Source organism: Daphnia pulicaria, chromosome 1 (genome assembly GCF_021234035.1).
Source record: "Daphnia pulicaria isolate SC F1-1A chromosome 1, SC_F0-13Bv2, whole genome shotgun sequence".
Classification (NCBI taxonomy): Eukaryota; Metazoa; Arthropoda; class Branchiopoda; order Diplostraca; family Daphniidae; genus Daphnia; species Daphnia pulicaria.
The window spans coordinates 36,292,818-36,307,317 of record NC_060913.1 but is presented as its reverse complement, the minus strand read 5'-3'; the positions used below and the strand labels follow the sequence as shown (position 1 = coordinate 36,307,317).

At 42.1% G+C, this 14,500-nt stretch overlaps 16 non-coding genes and 1 pseudogene across 16 annotated transcripts; all 17 read left to right on the top strand.

Moving 5' to 3' along the window:
- The first annotated feature begins 142 nt into the window (after positions 1-142).
- Positions 143-333, top strand: LOC124322196. Its single transcript, XR_006914544.1, has one exon. It is a non-coding gene; the product is annotated as a U2 spliceosomal RNA (small nuclear RNA).
- Positions 334-842: 509 nt separating this feature from the next.
- Positions 843-1,006, top strand: LOC124322012. The gene has a single exon (XR_006914370.1). It is a non-coding gene; the product is annotated as a U1 spliceosomal RNA (small nuclear RNA).
- A 192-nt stretch (positions 1,007-1,198) lies between these two features.
- Positions 1,199-1,288, top strand: Trnah-gug. The gene is given in 2 exon segments: positions 1,199-1,235; positions 1,254-1,288. It is a non-coding gene; the product is annotated as a tRNA-His (tRNA).
- Positions 1,289-1,692: 404 nt separating this feature from the next.
- Positions 1,693-1,834, top strand: LOC124322644. The gene has a single exon (XR_006914915.1). It is a non-coding gene; the product is annotated as a U4 spliceosomal RNA (small nuclear RNA).
- Positions 1,835-2,408: 574 nt separating this feature from the next.
- On the top strand, positions 2,409-2,531 carry LOC124322840. The gene has a single exon (XR_006915097.1). It is a non-coding gene; the product is annotated as a U5 spliceosomal RNA (small nuclear RNA).
- A 203-nt stretch (positions 2,532-2,734) lies between these two features.
- Positions 2,735-2,853, top strand: LOC124323066. The gene has a single exon (XR_006915312.1). It is a non-coding gene; the product is annotated as a 5S ribosomal RNA (ribosomal RNA).
- Positions 2,854-3,601: 748 nt separating this feature from the next.
- On the top strand, positions 3,602-3,720 carry LOC124321913. Its single transcript, XR_006914304.1, has one exon. It is a non-coding gene; the product is annotated as a 5S ribosomal RNA (ribosomal RNA).
- Positions 3,721-4,474: 754 nt separating this feature from the next.
- On the top strand, positions 4,475-4,696 carry LOC124322440. Its single transcript, XR_006914725.1, has one exon. It is a non-coding gene; the product is annotated as a small nucleolar RNA U3 (small nucleolar RNA).
- A 510-nt stretch (positions 4,697-5,206) lies between these two features.
- On the top strand, positions 5,207-5,397 carry LOC124322195. Its single transcript, XR_006914543.1, has one exon. It is a non-coding gene; the product is annotated as a U2 spliceosomal RNA (small nuclear RNA).
- Positions 5,398-5,907: 510 nt separating this feature from the next.
- On the top strand, positions 5,908-6,071 carry LOC124322011. The gene has a single exon (XR_006914369.1). It is a non-coding gene; the product is annotated as a U1 spliceosomal RNA (small nuclear RNA).
- A 192-nt stretch (positions 6,072-6,263) lies between these two features.
- Trnah-gug lies at positions 6,264-6,353 on the top strand. The gene is given in 2 exon segments: positions 6,264-6,300; positions 6,319-6,353. It is a non-coding gene; the product is annotated as a tRNA-His (tRNA).
- A 404-nt stretch (positions 6,354-6,757) lies between these two features.
- Positions 6,758-6,899, top strand: LOC124322643. Its single transcript, XR_006914914.1, has one exon. It is a non-coding gene; the product is annotated as a U4 spliceosomal RNA (small nuclear RNA).
- A 574-nt stretch (positions 6,900-7,473) lies between these two features.
- LOC124322838 lies at positions 7,474-7,596 on the top strand. The gene has a single exon (XR_006915096.1). It is a non-coding gene; the product is annotated as a U5 spliceosomal RNA (small nuclear RNA).
- A 203-nt stretch (positions 7,597-7,799) lies between these two features.
- Positions 7,800-7,918, top strand: LOC124321902. Its single transcript, XR_006914303.1, has one exon. It is a non-coding gene; the product is annotated as a 5S ribosomal RNA (ribosomal RNA).
- Positions 7,919-8,666: 748 nt separating this feature from the next.
- Positions 8,667-8,785, top strand: LOC124321891. The gene has a single exon (XR_006914302.1). It is a non-coding gene; the product is annotated as a 5S ribosomal RNA (ribosomal RNA).
- Positions 8,786-9,539: 754 nt separating this feature from the next.
- On the top strand, positions 9,540-9,761 carry LOC124322438. The gene has a single exon (XR_006914723.1). It is a non-coding gene; the product is annotated as a small nucleolar RNA U3 (small nucleolar RNA).
- A 510-nt stretch (positions 9,762-10,271) lies between these two features.
- LOC124322337 lies at positions 10,272-10,393 on the top strand (annotated as a pseudogene).
- Positions 10,394-14,500: the final 4,107 nt, after the last annotated feature.

Sequence of the window (14,500 nt, the reverse complement as noted above, 5' to 3'; positions counted from 1 at the left end):
AAGTGGTCGCGTCTGGAAAAATGAACAACTCAATATTTTATAGCATTTCTTGAATGTTTTGAGTGATATGAGTATTCTTCGTACACCACCGGAAATGTGTTGAACCTCAGTGGTTATTTTGGGCAGTAATCCTTGTAACATTATCGCTTCTCGGCCTTTTGGCTAAGATCAAAGTGTAGTATCTGTTCTTATCAGCTTAATATCTGATACGGGTTCAAATGGACCCCAGAATATTAAACTGATTTTTGGCATACGGTGGGAATACAGTGCTTGCACTGCTCCCGCCACGGGTTGACCCGGTATTGCAGTACCTCCGGGATCGGCTCACCCTCTATGAGGGAGAACATATTGAATAAAACAGAAATTGTCTTAGCACCGTATAATAAAAGACCATGTATAATTGCAAAACTGTCATGTAGACATGTTTGTAATTTTTTCTAATTGTATTTTTTTCGTAATATCAAGAAAAGCATAAAAAAATACGTACTTGATTGTGTTAACTAATTAGTACTGTTCATCTTTCGATGTGATGTTTTTTTTTAAAATATGAAGATGCGTGTATTTTCATATGAAAAGTCGATTTTCTTATTTTCTTATTTGCCAATTGGACGACCAAATGAAAAAAAACAAGCAATTTGTTTCTTGAAAAGTATTTGCAAAGATCAAGACCATGAAATAAATACTGAGCTTTATTTACTATATTTTGCTCGAGTTCGTAATTCAAGTCGATGAAAGAAAGTGGGTGGTATTCTCTAAACGTCAGTCAAATACTTGAACACTCTTTGTCAATATTGTTCTGCTGTATACAAAGTATTAAACAAAGTGAAAAAGCATCCACAATCATACTTACCTGGCTCAGAGGCAACCATGATCACCAAGGTGGTTCCTCCAGGGCGAGGCCTTTCCATTGCACTAAGGATGGGCTGACCCTTGCGATTAATCCAAATGTGATTAACTCGGGAGTACAATTTTTGGTAGTGGGGGACTGCGTTCGCGCCGTTCCCTGAACACACTATAAATGTAAGAAAAATTCTTGTCATCTGCCGGAAGTTGAACTAAATCTGGTCCCGTTAGTAAACGGTAGGGTTGACCGCTTGGGAATACGCGAAGCATCAGATTTTCTTTCTGGGAAGAAACAACAAAGTAATGAAATTCATGTTTAGCTACTTTAATATAAATCATCATGGCCAATGGATTGGCCGTGATCGTCTAGTGGTTAGGACCCTACGTTGTGGTACCTACTAGATATGAATCCGTAGTAACCCAGGTTCGAATCCTGGTCACGGCACTGAAAACTGATTTTTCACGTCAACACGCAGATTAACTATAAATTTTGTTTGGTTGGAAAGTAATGCTCGCTCACTTCAATAGTTCATAATGTGAAAAACAATTTGGAATGAAAACCTGAAATTCCCCCTCCCTTTTTTTGTGTGTGCAGGAAGTTGTTGAAATGTATGGAAGAAAAATACACATTTACAGAATTTCAAGTATTTGACCCGATATTAAGACAAAAATTATTTCATGTATGTAATGAACTGTCCCCTGTTGGTATTAGTCCAATGGGAGATGGAAATTAAAATTTGCCTAGGGTAATCTAAATGAATATTTCTGAACGAAATTGTTGGTCCAACACGTCCAAGCAGAACGAATTCAGCAAATGCTTAAGTAGACTTGCTTTTCTGATTATAATTTAGCTTTGCGCAGTGGCAATATCATAACCAATGAGGGTCTCCCGAGGTGTGATTATTGCTAGTTGAAAACTTTAACCAATACCCCGCCACGATGAAGTGAAATAATCTTTGTCGTCGGCAATTTTTGATAGCTCCATCAGGAGCATTTCAGCGTACAAGAAAAAAAAAATTACAGTCAGTTAGAAAAATTGGAGTGTTGCATAGTGTGTTTATAACATTAAACGGTGAAAGTGAAATCGTATAAGTGATTTTTGTTTCCATTTAGTTGGTATTGCACGTCAGACAAGGCTGATTAATTCGTTCGCTGAAGGCCATTAATATCAGTCAGTTGGAACATTGTGAACACGGGGAAAATATTTGAAAAGGTGATTCCAAATGACAAGGTGAAAAGATTCCACCATGTTTAAAGGGGAAGTTCAATAAATTGTTAACCGCTGTAGGGTGAATGTCGGGGTAAACATCTGATCCCACCACCTACGTGTTGGGCTTGTACCATAAAGATCGTTCATTTTTTTCAAAAATAACACTGCGCACAACTGTTTCGTTCAAAAACATGTTAACGAGCTTTATACATGATATTTACTTTAAAATAACTGTACCCATTGATAAAGAATTGCACAAGGATTTTGATATGTAAACGCATGTTTCGAAAAAAAACCTTACAAGCGCACTTCAAAATTTTGAAATGAATATAAATACAAGGCATACCACTGTTATTTACTCTGGTTTCTAATCAATACCCGGATAAATCTTTCGCCTTTTACTAAAGATTTCCGTGGTTAGGAGCATTGATGAGTCTATATGACTTATTTTTTTAACGCCCGGTCTTCTGATTGGGCACTTTGAATAAATGAAAAATTAAAAACGTCTGTATGCGGAAACAAAGATATTCTACTACTACATACTGACAACATTTGTAAAATGACAAACTGATAGTTTTTCGGTGGTTTTGGTAAGATTAGTGTGTATTTCAAAAAGATAAATCTCAAGCACAAGTAATAGATTAGAGGCGAATATGGTCGGGTAATTGCGTCTAGTTTAATGTCAACGGCTATACCACATAGAACTCACCCGGTCTCGTCAGCTCCCGGAAGTTAAGCTATGTCGGGTCCCGTTAGTACTTGGATGGGTGACCGCTTGGGAATACGGGATGCTGTTGGCATGGAATTATTTTATTTTTGTGAATCCAATTGAATTGAAGTGCTTCCCAAGATGGGTGATACTACATGGACTACAATGTATTATTTTGGCATTAGTTGAAAATGGAAGGAACGTATTTTTTACTGGATATTGCCTACTAGACGTCCTCCAACCTCTTTGTTGCTGAAAGATATTTGAAACGCCGTGCGCGAAGCGCACGGCACAGCCGAGAGGCTACTAGACGTCCTCCAACCTCTTTGTTGCTGAAAGATATTTGAAACGCCGTGCGCGAAGCGCACGGCACAGCCGAGAGGCTTGTACGTTGGTGGTTTCTTCGGGCAGCTCTATCTAATCTCTCTGGCTCTGAGATCCTTATGCAACGCAAGCTAAGTAAAGCGCGAAGCGCACGGCACAGCCGAGAGGCTTGTACGTTGGTGGTTTCTTCGGGCAGCTCTATCTAATCTCTCTGACTCTGAGATCCTTATGCAACGCAAGCTAAGTAAGGGAAGCAATCGTTAGCCTTATGACACTTGGATTGTTGGCTCATTGATCGGACATCCCCGGAACGAGAAAATTAAAAATGACAGTTAGCCAAAAATAGTGGCGTTTGGAAATATTATCAAATTTTATATTCGGTTGTCCATTGACAAATGTACTTATATGTCCTCGTTTGTTTGGCTAAGGTTGGTGTGTATTTCGAACAGAAAGTAAGCAAGCATTAGAACTAGATTTAGAGGCGAATATGGTCGGGTAATGGCGACTGAATTGATGTCAACGGCCATACCACATAGAACTCACCCGGTCTCGTCAGCTCCCGGAAGTTAAGCTATGTCGGGTCCCGTTAGTACTTGGATGGGTGACCGCTTGGGAATACGGGATGCTGTTGGCATGGTGTAATTTTATTTTTGCTCCCCAAGTTAGATGAGACATGGAATATAATGTATTCTTTAGGTATTAGTTGAAAAGGGTATTGCTGGGACTTTGATTAATGATACCATATATTGTAGAACGCATGTTTGTTTGATCTCGGTAGTTTTAACGACAAAAAAAAAGATAGAGGTTTGGCTATTTTGTTGAGGCTGTTGCATGACGCCCACTCACTGGCACGATCCCACTACTGCCGAACACGGGAACTTTTGGCTGCTAGGTTTCCCTCCTGACCCACTACGCTCCTCCTTAGCTAACCTGCACCTACTAGATTCCTCTAGCAGATCCATGCTGATGTCAAGCTTAGTGCGGGCACCTGATCAACATGCGGTATCACGAAACAGGGCTCCTAAACTCAAGCCATCCACTCTACCAAGCCTCCCCGAAGCAGGATTATAGGTGCACGCCAAACACCCAGCTGATAAATGGGCTCTCAATCGATAATACATTACTGTAATAAATTGATTTGATGAGCACGCGGATTCTTTATTGTGTCCAAAATTGGTCTCGTCACTTGTTCTATAACTATTAAAGAGCTTCTCGGTGTTTCAATAAATGAACAAAATGCAAGACCTGACAATGTATGTACTGTGTGCGTCAAGTATTGCAAATCTCAATTTAATATTCCGAAATATCGATCTATGCACTGTAATTTACGCCAAAGCTCATTGATCGTACAAACCTTATTTAGAGTTCTGCAAAATAACATTGCATTTAAGATCATACTTCACAGGATCATTTCTGTAGTATATCTTGACTTGTTTCCCACCAGAAACTTGTCTCCTTTCAACCCACGATGACGAGTTAAGACGCTGGTTTCTGAGCGTGAAACAGGCTGTGAGTGTAGCTGTCTCGACAGCATCAAACACAGTCATTGAGGACCGTTTCCGTTAAATCCATGTGAAATAGCGGAAGGAAACTAGCGTGTTCAGAGTGGTTGAGATGATAAAACAAATTTAAATTCTTGAAAATCTAAAGAGATAAATCTTAATAATAATTCCAGGTATTCGTGTCCTTAAATCATCTGCTTGTATGGCAAAATAAATTGTGAAAGTGAGGTTGGTCAATTTGAGGATGTGTCATGACTTTATGATCGTATTGCATTCTTTTAGTTATTGTTATTTAATCATGATTAATTATCGTTCAGAGCTTTTGTCGTCAGGTGGCGTGGCAAAGCCATATTCTGAAAAAAAAGGACCTAGTGTGATAACGAGAGTAAAATTTGCAACGCCTTCAGCGTAAATTGTATCTCCCTTAATACAGTATGAGCATAATAAAACAAATGAAAATGAACTTTATAAGCATCAAGTGGTCGCGTCTGGAAAAATGAACAACTCAATATTTTATAGCATTTCTTGAATGTTTTGAGTGATATGAGTATTCTTCGTACACCACCGGAAATGTGTTGAACCTCAGTGGTTATTTTGGGCAGTAATCCTTGTAACATTATCGCTTCTCGGCCTTTTGGCTAAGATCAAAGTGTAGTATCTGTTCTTATCAGCTTAATATCTGATACGGGTTCAAATGGACCCCAGAATATTAAACTGATTTTTGGCATACGGTGGGAATACAGTGCTTGCACTGCTCCCGCCACGGGTTGACCCGGTATTGCAGTACCTCCGGGATCGGCTCACCCTCTATGAGGGAGAACATATTGAATAAAACAGAAATTGTCTTAGCACCGTATAATAAAAGACCATGTATAATTGCAAAACTGTCATGTAGACATGTTTGTAATTTTTTCTAATTGTATTTTTTTCGTAATATCAAGAAAAGCATAAAAAAAATACGTACTTGATTGTGTTAACTAATTAGTACTGTTCATCTTTCGATGTGATGTTTTTTTTTAAAATATGAAGATGCGTGTATTTTCATATGAAAAGTCGATTTTCTTATTTTCTTATTTGCCAATTGGACGACCAAATGAAAAAAAACAAGCAATTTGTTTCTTGAAAAGTATTTGCAAAGATCAAGACCATGAAATAAATACTGAGCTTTATTTACTATATTTTGCTCGAGTTCGTAATTCAAGTCGATGAAAGAAAGTGGGTGGTATTCTCTAAACGTCAGTCAAATACTTGAACACTCTTTGTCAATATTGTTCTGCTGTATACAAAGTATTAAACAAAGTGAAAAAGCATCCACAATCATACTTACCTGGCTCAGAGGCAACCATGATCACCAAGGTGGTTCCTCCAGGGCGAGGCCTTTCCATTGCACTAAGGATGGGCTGACCCTTGCGATTAATCCAAATGTGATTAACTCGGGAGTACAATTTTTGGTAGTGGGGGACTGCGTTCGCGCCGTTCCCTGAACACACTATAAATGTAAGAAAAATTCTTGTCATCTGCCGGAAGTTGAACTAAATCTGGTCCCGTTAGTAAACGGTAGGGTTGACCGCTTGGGAATACGCGAAGCATCAGATTTTCTTTCTGGGAAGAAACAACAAAGTAATGAAATTCATGTTTAGCTACTTTAATATAAATCATCATGGCCAATGGATTGGCCGTGATCGTCTAGTGGTTAGGACCCTACGTTGTGGTACCTACTAGATATGAATCCGTAGTAACCCAGGTTCGAATCCTGGTCACGGCACTGAAAACTGATTTTTCACGTCAACACGCAGATTAACTATAAATTTTGTTTGGTTGGAAAGTAATGCTCGCTCACTTCAATAGTTCATAATGTGAAAAACAATTTGGAATGAAAACCTGAAATTCCCCCTCCCTTTTTTTGTGTGTGCAGGAAGTTGTTGAAATGTATGGAAGAAAAATACACATTTACAGAATTTCAAGTATTTGACCCGATATTAAGACAAAAATTATTTCATGTATGTAATGAACTGTCCCCTGTTGGTATTAGTCCAATGGGAGATGGAAATTAAAATTTGCCTAGGGTAATCTAAATGAATATTTCTGAACGAAATTGTTGGTCCAACACGTCCAAGCAGAACGAATTCAGCAAATGCTTAAGTAGACTTGCTTTTCTGATTATAATTTAGCTTTGCGCAGTGGCAATATCATAACCAATGAGGGTCTCCCGAGGTGTGATTATTGCTAGTTGAAAACTTTAACCAATACCCCGCCACGATGAAGTGAAATAATCTTTGTCGTCGGCAATTTTTGATAGCTCCATCAGGAGCATTTCAGCGTACAAGAAAAAAAAAATTACAGTCAGTTAGAAAAATTGGAGTGTTGCATAGTGTGTTTATAACATTAAACGGTGAAAGTGAAATCGTATAAGTGATTTTTGTTTCCATTTAGTTGGTATTGCACGTCAGACAAGGCTGATTAATTCGTTCGCTGAAGGCCATTAATATCAGTCAGTTGGAACATTGTGAACACGGGGAAAATATTTGAAAAGGTGATTCCAAATGACAAGGTGAAAAGATTCCACCATGTTTAAAGGGGAAGTTCAATAAATTGTTAACCGCTGTAGGGTGAATGTCGGGGTAAACATCTGATCCCACCACCTACGTGTTGGGCTTGTACCATAAAGATCGTTCATTTTTTTCAAAAATAACACTGCGCACAACTGTTTCGTTCAAAAACATGTTAACGAGCTTTATACATGATATTTACTTTAAAATAACTGTACCCATTGATAAAGAATTGCACAAGGATTTTGATATGTAAACGCATGTTTCGAAAAAAAACCTTACAAGCGCACTTCAAAATTTTGAAATGAATATAAATACAAGGCATACCACTGTTATTTACTCTGGTTTCTAATCAATACCCGGATAAATCTTTCGCCTTTTACTAAAGATTTCCGTGGTTAGGAGCATTGATGAGTCTATATGACTTATTTTTTTAACGCCCGGTCTTCTGATTGGGCACTTTGAATAAATGAAAAATTAAAAACGTCTGTATGCGGAAACAAAGATATTCTACTACTACATACTGACAACATTTGTAAAATGACAAACTGATAGTTTTTCGGTGGTTTTGGTAAGATTAGTGTGTATTTCAAAAAGATAAATCTCAAGCACAAGTAATAGATTAGAGGCGAATATGGTCGGGTAATTGCGTCTAGTTTAATGTCAACGGCCATACCACATAGAACTCACCCGGTCTCGTCAGCTCCCGGAAGTTAAGCTATGTCGGGTCCCGTTAGTACTTGGATGGGTGACCGCTTGGGAATACGGGATGCTGTTGGCATGGAATTATTTTATTTTTGTGAATCCAATTGAATTGAAGTGCTTCCCAAGATGGGTGATACTACATGGACTACAATGTATTATTTTGGCATTAGTTGAAAATGGAAGGAACGTATTTTTTACTGGATATTGCCTACTAGACGTCCTCCAACCTCTTTGTTGCTGAAAGATATTTGAAACGCCGTGCGCGAAGCGCACGGCACAGCCGAGAGGCTACTAGACGTCCTCCAACCTCTTTGTTGCTGAAAGATATTTGAAACGCCGTGCGCGAAGCGCACGGCACAGCCGAGAGGCTTGTACGTTGGTGGTTTCTTCGGGCAGCTCTATCTAATCTCTCTGGCTCTGAGATCCTTATGCAACGCAAGCTAAGTAAAGCGCGAAGCGCACGGCACAGCCGAGAGGCTTGTACGTTGGTGGTTTCTTCGGGCAGCTCTATCTAATCTCTCTGACTCTGAGATCCTTATGCAACGCAAGCTAAGTAAGGGAAGCAATCGTTAGCCTTATGACACTTGGATTGTTGGCTCATTGATCGGACATCCCCGGAACGAGAAAATTAAAAATGACAGTTAGCCAAAAATAGTGGCGTTTGGAAATATTATCAAATTTTATATTCGGTTGTCCATTGACAAATGTACTTATATGTCCTCGTTTGTTTGGCTAAGGTTGGTGTGTATTTCGAACAGAAAGTAAGCAAGCATTAGAACTAGATTTAGAGGCGAATATGGTCGGGTAATGGCGACTGAATTGATGTCAACGGCCATACCACATAGAACTCACCCGGTCTCGTCAGCTCCCGGAAGTTAAGCTATGTCGGGTCCCGTTAGTACTTGGATGGGTGACCGCTTGGGAATACGGGATGCTGTTGGCATGGTGTAATTTTATTTTTGCTCCCCAAGTTAGATGAGACATGGAATATAATGTATTCTTTAGGTATTAGTTGAAAAGGGTATTGCTGGGACTTTGATTAATGATACCATATATTGTAGAACGCATGTTTGTTTGATCTCGGTAGTTTTAACGACAAAAAAAAAGATAGAGGTTTGGCTATTTTGTTGAGGCTGTTGCATGACGCCCACTCACTGGCACGATCCCACTACTGCCGAACACGGGAACTTTTGGCTGCTAGGTTTCCCTCCTGACCCACTACGCTCCTCCTTAGCTAACCTGCACCTACTAGATTCCTCTAGCAGATCCATGCTGATGTCAAGCTTAGTGCGGGCACCTGATCAACATGCGGTATCACGAAACAGGGCTCCTAAACTCAAGCCATCCACTCTACCAAGCCTCCCCGAAGCAGGATTATAGGTGCACGCCAAACACCCAGCTGATAAATGGGCTCTCAATCGATAATACATTACTGTAATAAATTGATTTGATGAGCACGCGGATTCTTTATTGTGTCCAAAATTGGTCTCGTCACTTGTTCTATAACTATTAAAGAGCTTCTCGGTGTTTCAATAAATGAACAAAATGCAAGACCTGACAATGTATGTACTGTGTGCGTCAAGTATTGCAAATCTCAATTTAATATTCCGAAATATCGATCTATGCACTGTAATTTACGCCAAAGCTCATTGATCGTACAAACCTTATTTAGAGTTCTGCAAAATAACATTGCATTTAAGATCATACTTCACAGGATCATTTCTGTAGTATATCTTGACTTGTTTCCCACCAGAAACTTGTCTCCTTTCAACCCACGATGACGAGTTAAGACGCTGGTTTCTGAGCGTGAAACAGGCTGTGAGTGTAGCTGTCTCGACAGCATCAAACACAGTCATTGAGGACCGTTTCCGTTAAATCCATGTGAAATAGCGGAAGGAAACTAGCGTGTTCAGAGTGGTTGAGATGATAAAACAAATTTAAATTCTTGAAAATCTAAAGAGATAAATCTTAATAATAATTCCAGGTATTCGTGTCCTTAAATCATCTGCTTGTATGGCAAAATAAATTGTGAAAGTGAGGTTGGTCAATTTGAGGATGTGTCATGACTTTATGATCGTATTGCATTCTTTTAGTTATTGTTATTTAATCATGATTAATTATCGTTCAGAGCTTTTGTCGTCAGGTGGCGTGGCAAAGCCATATTCTGAAAAAAAAGGACCTAGTGTGATAACGAGAGTAAAATTTGCAACGCCTTCAGCGTAAATTGTATCTCCCTTAATACAGTATGAGCATAATAAAACAAATGAAAATGAACTTTATAAGCATCAAGTGGTCGCGTCTGGAAAAATGAACAACTCAATATTTTATAGCATTTCTTGAATGTTTTGAGTGATATGAGTATTCTTCGTACACCACCGGAAATGTGTTGAACCTCAGTGGTTATTTTGGGCAGTAATCCTTGTAACATTATCGCTTCTCGGCCTTTTGGCTAAGATCAAAGTGTAGTATCTGTTCTTATCAGCTTAATATCTGATACGGGCTTTCCTTTGGCCTCCAACTTCTTCTAACATTTCCTCTGCTCTCAATTCTTGACAGTTGGATAATCGCTTAGCCCGGCAACTGGCGAGAGGGTGTTTTTGCTGTAAACTACGCGGCGCTTCTACTGACGTCGGTCTTCCGGTATCCAATCCGGCCAGCAATTCCCTTCTCGTGTTTCATATTCCCACACACGCGCGTCCCGGTTAGGCCCACACATTAACCATAGCTCCTCGTTGTCTGGGAGTCAAATCCCCTGGAGATTCCTCTGAGTTTTTAGTCTGTCTGTAAACTTTTCCCTATGAAGTCAGTAGTAAACTTGCAGTAAACTCACTTTAATTCAGTCCCAAATTCGTACTTTTTAAAAAGCAAATGCGGGGGTTGACTCTCACCCTCAACCCAACCTTGAGCCGGTCCAGACGTCTGACCGTCTGGATTTGTTCTCCCTTTCTGGAATGGCAGGGGCAGCTGTGGACTTCTTCGAGTTCCAAGCTTGTGATGGAACTATTTACTTACCTTGGCCTGTGCCCGATACGATTAAGTGCTCTCTCTGCAAAATCGGAAAATACTCGTCAAGATCACGAGTCCAAGATTCGGTCAGGCACATGTTCGCTAAACATGACGCGAGAGTTGCTCCCATGTACACATGCAATTCGTGCGATCACGAGACCAGCGATGTTGTCATTGCTAGAAGGCATGAGAAAGGTTGTGGTGCACTTGATGAGAGCATCACTGTGGAAGGAACCACAATTATGGGTAATGAAGTCACGCTCATGTATCCAGGTGGCCCATGCCGATGCCCCTTATGCAAGTGGCACACAAAGGGTGAGGGAACAGTCGCTTTCCAGTCCATTGAACATCATCTGTTTAGAGTACATGGTCTCACTACAGTCCGCAGATGGCAATGTAGGAAATGCGAGGCAAATGGAGATGGATACTTCATTAAAACGCATTACAAAACACATCTAACAGAGACGCCAAAACCGTATTCTCCAACTGTTCCCCTCCTCCCCCTCCCTCCTAACATTTCCAACAGAGAGTTTTTCAGAATTATCAATCTTGAACTGTCAACCACCTCTTGTCACACCCCCACTGTTGCTTCGAGACGCAATACTCCGAACAACACAGAAGGAGAGGGGACCTCACCCGTCCCCTCCTCTTCCTCTCCAGCTTCTCCAGTTTCATCTTCTTCTTTTTCTTCTGCATCAAACACCTCCAAAGACTTGTCCACTCAACGCTCGAGTCCTTCTACTCCAAACATAATCTCAGAAAACAGTGAATCTCTTGACTCATCAATTTCCTCTTTCAATTCTCCGTCTTCATCAAAATCTTCCAACAACAATGATTCCTCTTATGAATCTCCAGCCTCATCTCCCAGCCAGCTTGGTAGATTGGTAGCTCCCGGAGACGCGGTGTGTCCACTAGAGGCGTTTAGGAGGGTTTGGGGCGCTAGGATAGAGGCTTGCAACACGGTACAGTGCCTCGACTCTACCCTCACTAAGTGCAGTGCTGAGTGGCTAAAACTTTCTGCCACACCGGAAGACTCGACCTCTTCTCAGAAACGACCGCCCCCTCCAAAGAAGCCACCAGACGCCCACCGAAAGCGAAGCCAAAACCGCCAGCAACAAAGAATCAGAAGATCCAAACAAACCCAAAACGACCAAAAGAGCAAAATTCAACGTCTATTTTCTTTGTATCCCCGCAGGGCTGTCAGGAAAATTCTCGAAGAAGAATCAACTGGATATTCTGGAACAAAAGAAACAGCGACTGCATTTTTGAAAGAAACCTACTGTCAGCCAGCTCCTTCTCAGGAGCAAGTGGAGTCAGCCCGTGCTCAATTCGACCACTGCGATTGGAAGCAGACGACCGATGACGACATCAGGCTACTCTCAGCTCCCCCCAGTCTTAGCGAAATCAAGCTTAAACTCGGTAAAGCTGCTAACACTGCTCCAGGAAGGGATGGCCTTGAATATCGCCACCTCCGGTCTCTTGACGGTAATGGCGAGCTCCTAGCAACCATTTACCGGGCGGTGTGGTCTCTGGGTATCCCAGCCTGCTGGAAAACATCTCGAACCGTCCCTATCTTCAAGAAAGGAGATCCCTCTGATTATGGAAACTTCAGGCCAATATCCTTACTACCAACCATGTACAAGATATTTTCGGGTATAATATCGTCCAGGATAATGGCCACCGCCACGAGACTAGGATGGATTTCTCCAGAACAAAAGGGATTCCTTCCAGGAGTCAGGGGTATCCAAGAGCACACACACATACTCCACACGGTGATCGAGCAGGCGAAACAGTCAAAAAGGAAGCTGGTGATTGCTTGGCTCGATCTCACCAACGCATTCGGATCAATACCTCATCCGATACTGAACAGCCTGTTCGAAAGCCTCCCGATACCAGACGAACTTCGCCGCATTCTGACCGATATCTACTCAAACAACATCATGGACTTTGCCGTCGGACAAGACTCAGTTCAAATCCATCCAACAGCCGGAGTCCGACAAGGAGATCCATTAAGCAGCGTCGTCTTCAATCTGGCGGCAGAACCGATCATCAGGACAGTAAAATCAAACAACAACGGGTTCGCAGTCTACCAGTCAAGAGTGTCCACTTCGTCCTATGCAGACGACATTGCCATCGCAGGATCTTCAGTCAGCGAAATCCAGGGAACTCTCAATGCCACCGAGAACACGGCAACCTCACTCGGCTTGAAATTTAATCCTAACAAGTGCACGTCACTCACACTCATTAATGGCAAATCTTCTGTAGATAACCCACTGAAACTCGGAGACTCCCAAATAAGGGCCTTAGCCGAGGACGAACAGGAAAACTATCTAGGGACTCCACTAGGCTCACGACTAACCTTCCGACCCACCACGTCACTTCTCGGAAATTTGATAAAGATTGGCGACTCCGGTTTGGCTCCCTGGCAAAAGCTGGAAGTGTACAGAAGTGTACTACTCCCATCACTTTCCCACCACCTTGCATCGGGAAGAGTCGAGAAAAGATCCCTCTACGACCTGGACGTCGCCTGCAGAGATTTCCTTCGCAAGGTAGCCTGTGTCCCTATGTCCGCTAACACTGCTTTTTTCTACTCAGATCGCCGCGTGGGAGGACTTGGAGTTCTCCCCCTCACAGACGAGGCTGACATTTGGACCCTGGCAAGAGCACTGCAACTCCTAGATAGCAAAGACAAGAACGTCAGTGAAGTGGCAATGGCACAACTAGAAGAAACCATCAAATTGGGATACGGCAGGAACGAGGTCCCCTTTCCACTTCCTATTAACGAGTACTTGGCAGGTTCCATGGAAAAGGGACTTGGAGCAATCAGACATGGAGGAGCATCGATGAACCTTTGGACCCGCGCAAGGAAGGCCTCGGGCTGTTTGAAGAGGATAAGGATTGATGTATCCGGCGAAGAGTACAGCAAAGTTATCGCCGATGACATCTCCACAATCTCCATCAAGGCAGTCAGAGGACTCCGGACCGCGATGAGGCAAAGGTGGACAAGCAGACTCCTGTCAGCTCAACAAGGAAAGACGGCAACCGGATTAGCTCTTGACATGGCCAAGGAGAACGCAGGTCTCTTATCATGCCGAACGCCACTGTCCTTCCAGGAATGGCACTTTCTCCACAAGGCGAGACTAGGGATACTGCCAGTCCGAGGTGGCCCAGGATCAAAGTCGACAGTCAAAACCTGTCGACTAGGTTGTACGAAGCTGGAAACCACAGACCATGTTGTCTGTGGGTGCCAGGTAAACTCCGCTCTTTCTATTAATCGTCATAATTCTATCTTAGGACTGATGGCGGAAGAAACGGAGAAACTTGGCCACACCGTCTCCGTCAACCTCGCCGTGGACAACTCCGGACTCAGACCAGACCTGGTGGTCACTTCCACCAACCCTCCCATCATCATCGACGTCACGGTTCCCCTCAGCAGCGCGGATGGACTCGAGAAGGCACAGGCAAGGAAAATTGAAAAGTACAAACATCTTGGTGTGGTACTCCCTCTCGTGGTTGGTTCACTAGGGTCCTGGCTCCCAAGCAACGATGAGATATGTCTTGCCCTGGGATTCTCGGGTAGAAAATGGCAGAGCCTCAAGAAGAAGATGAAACTACTGGCCATCCAAGGAACAACTCAAATCATAGCCAAACA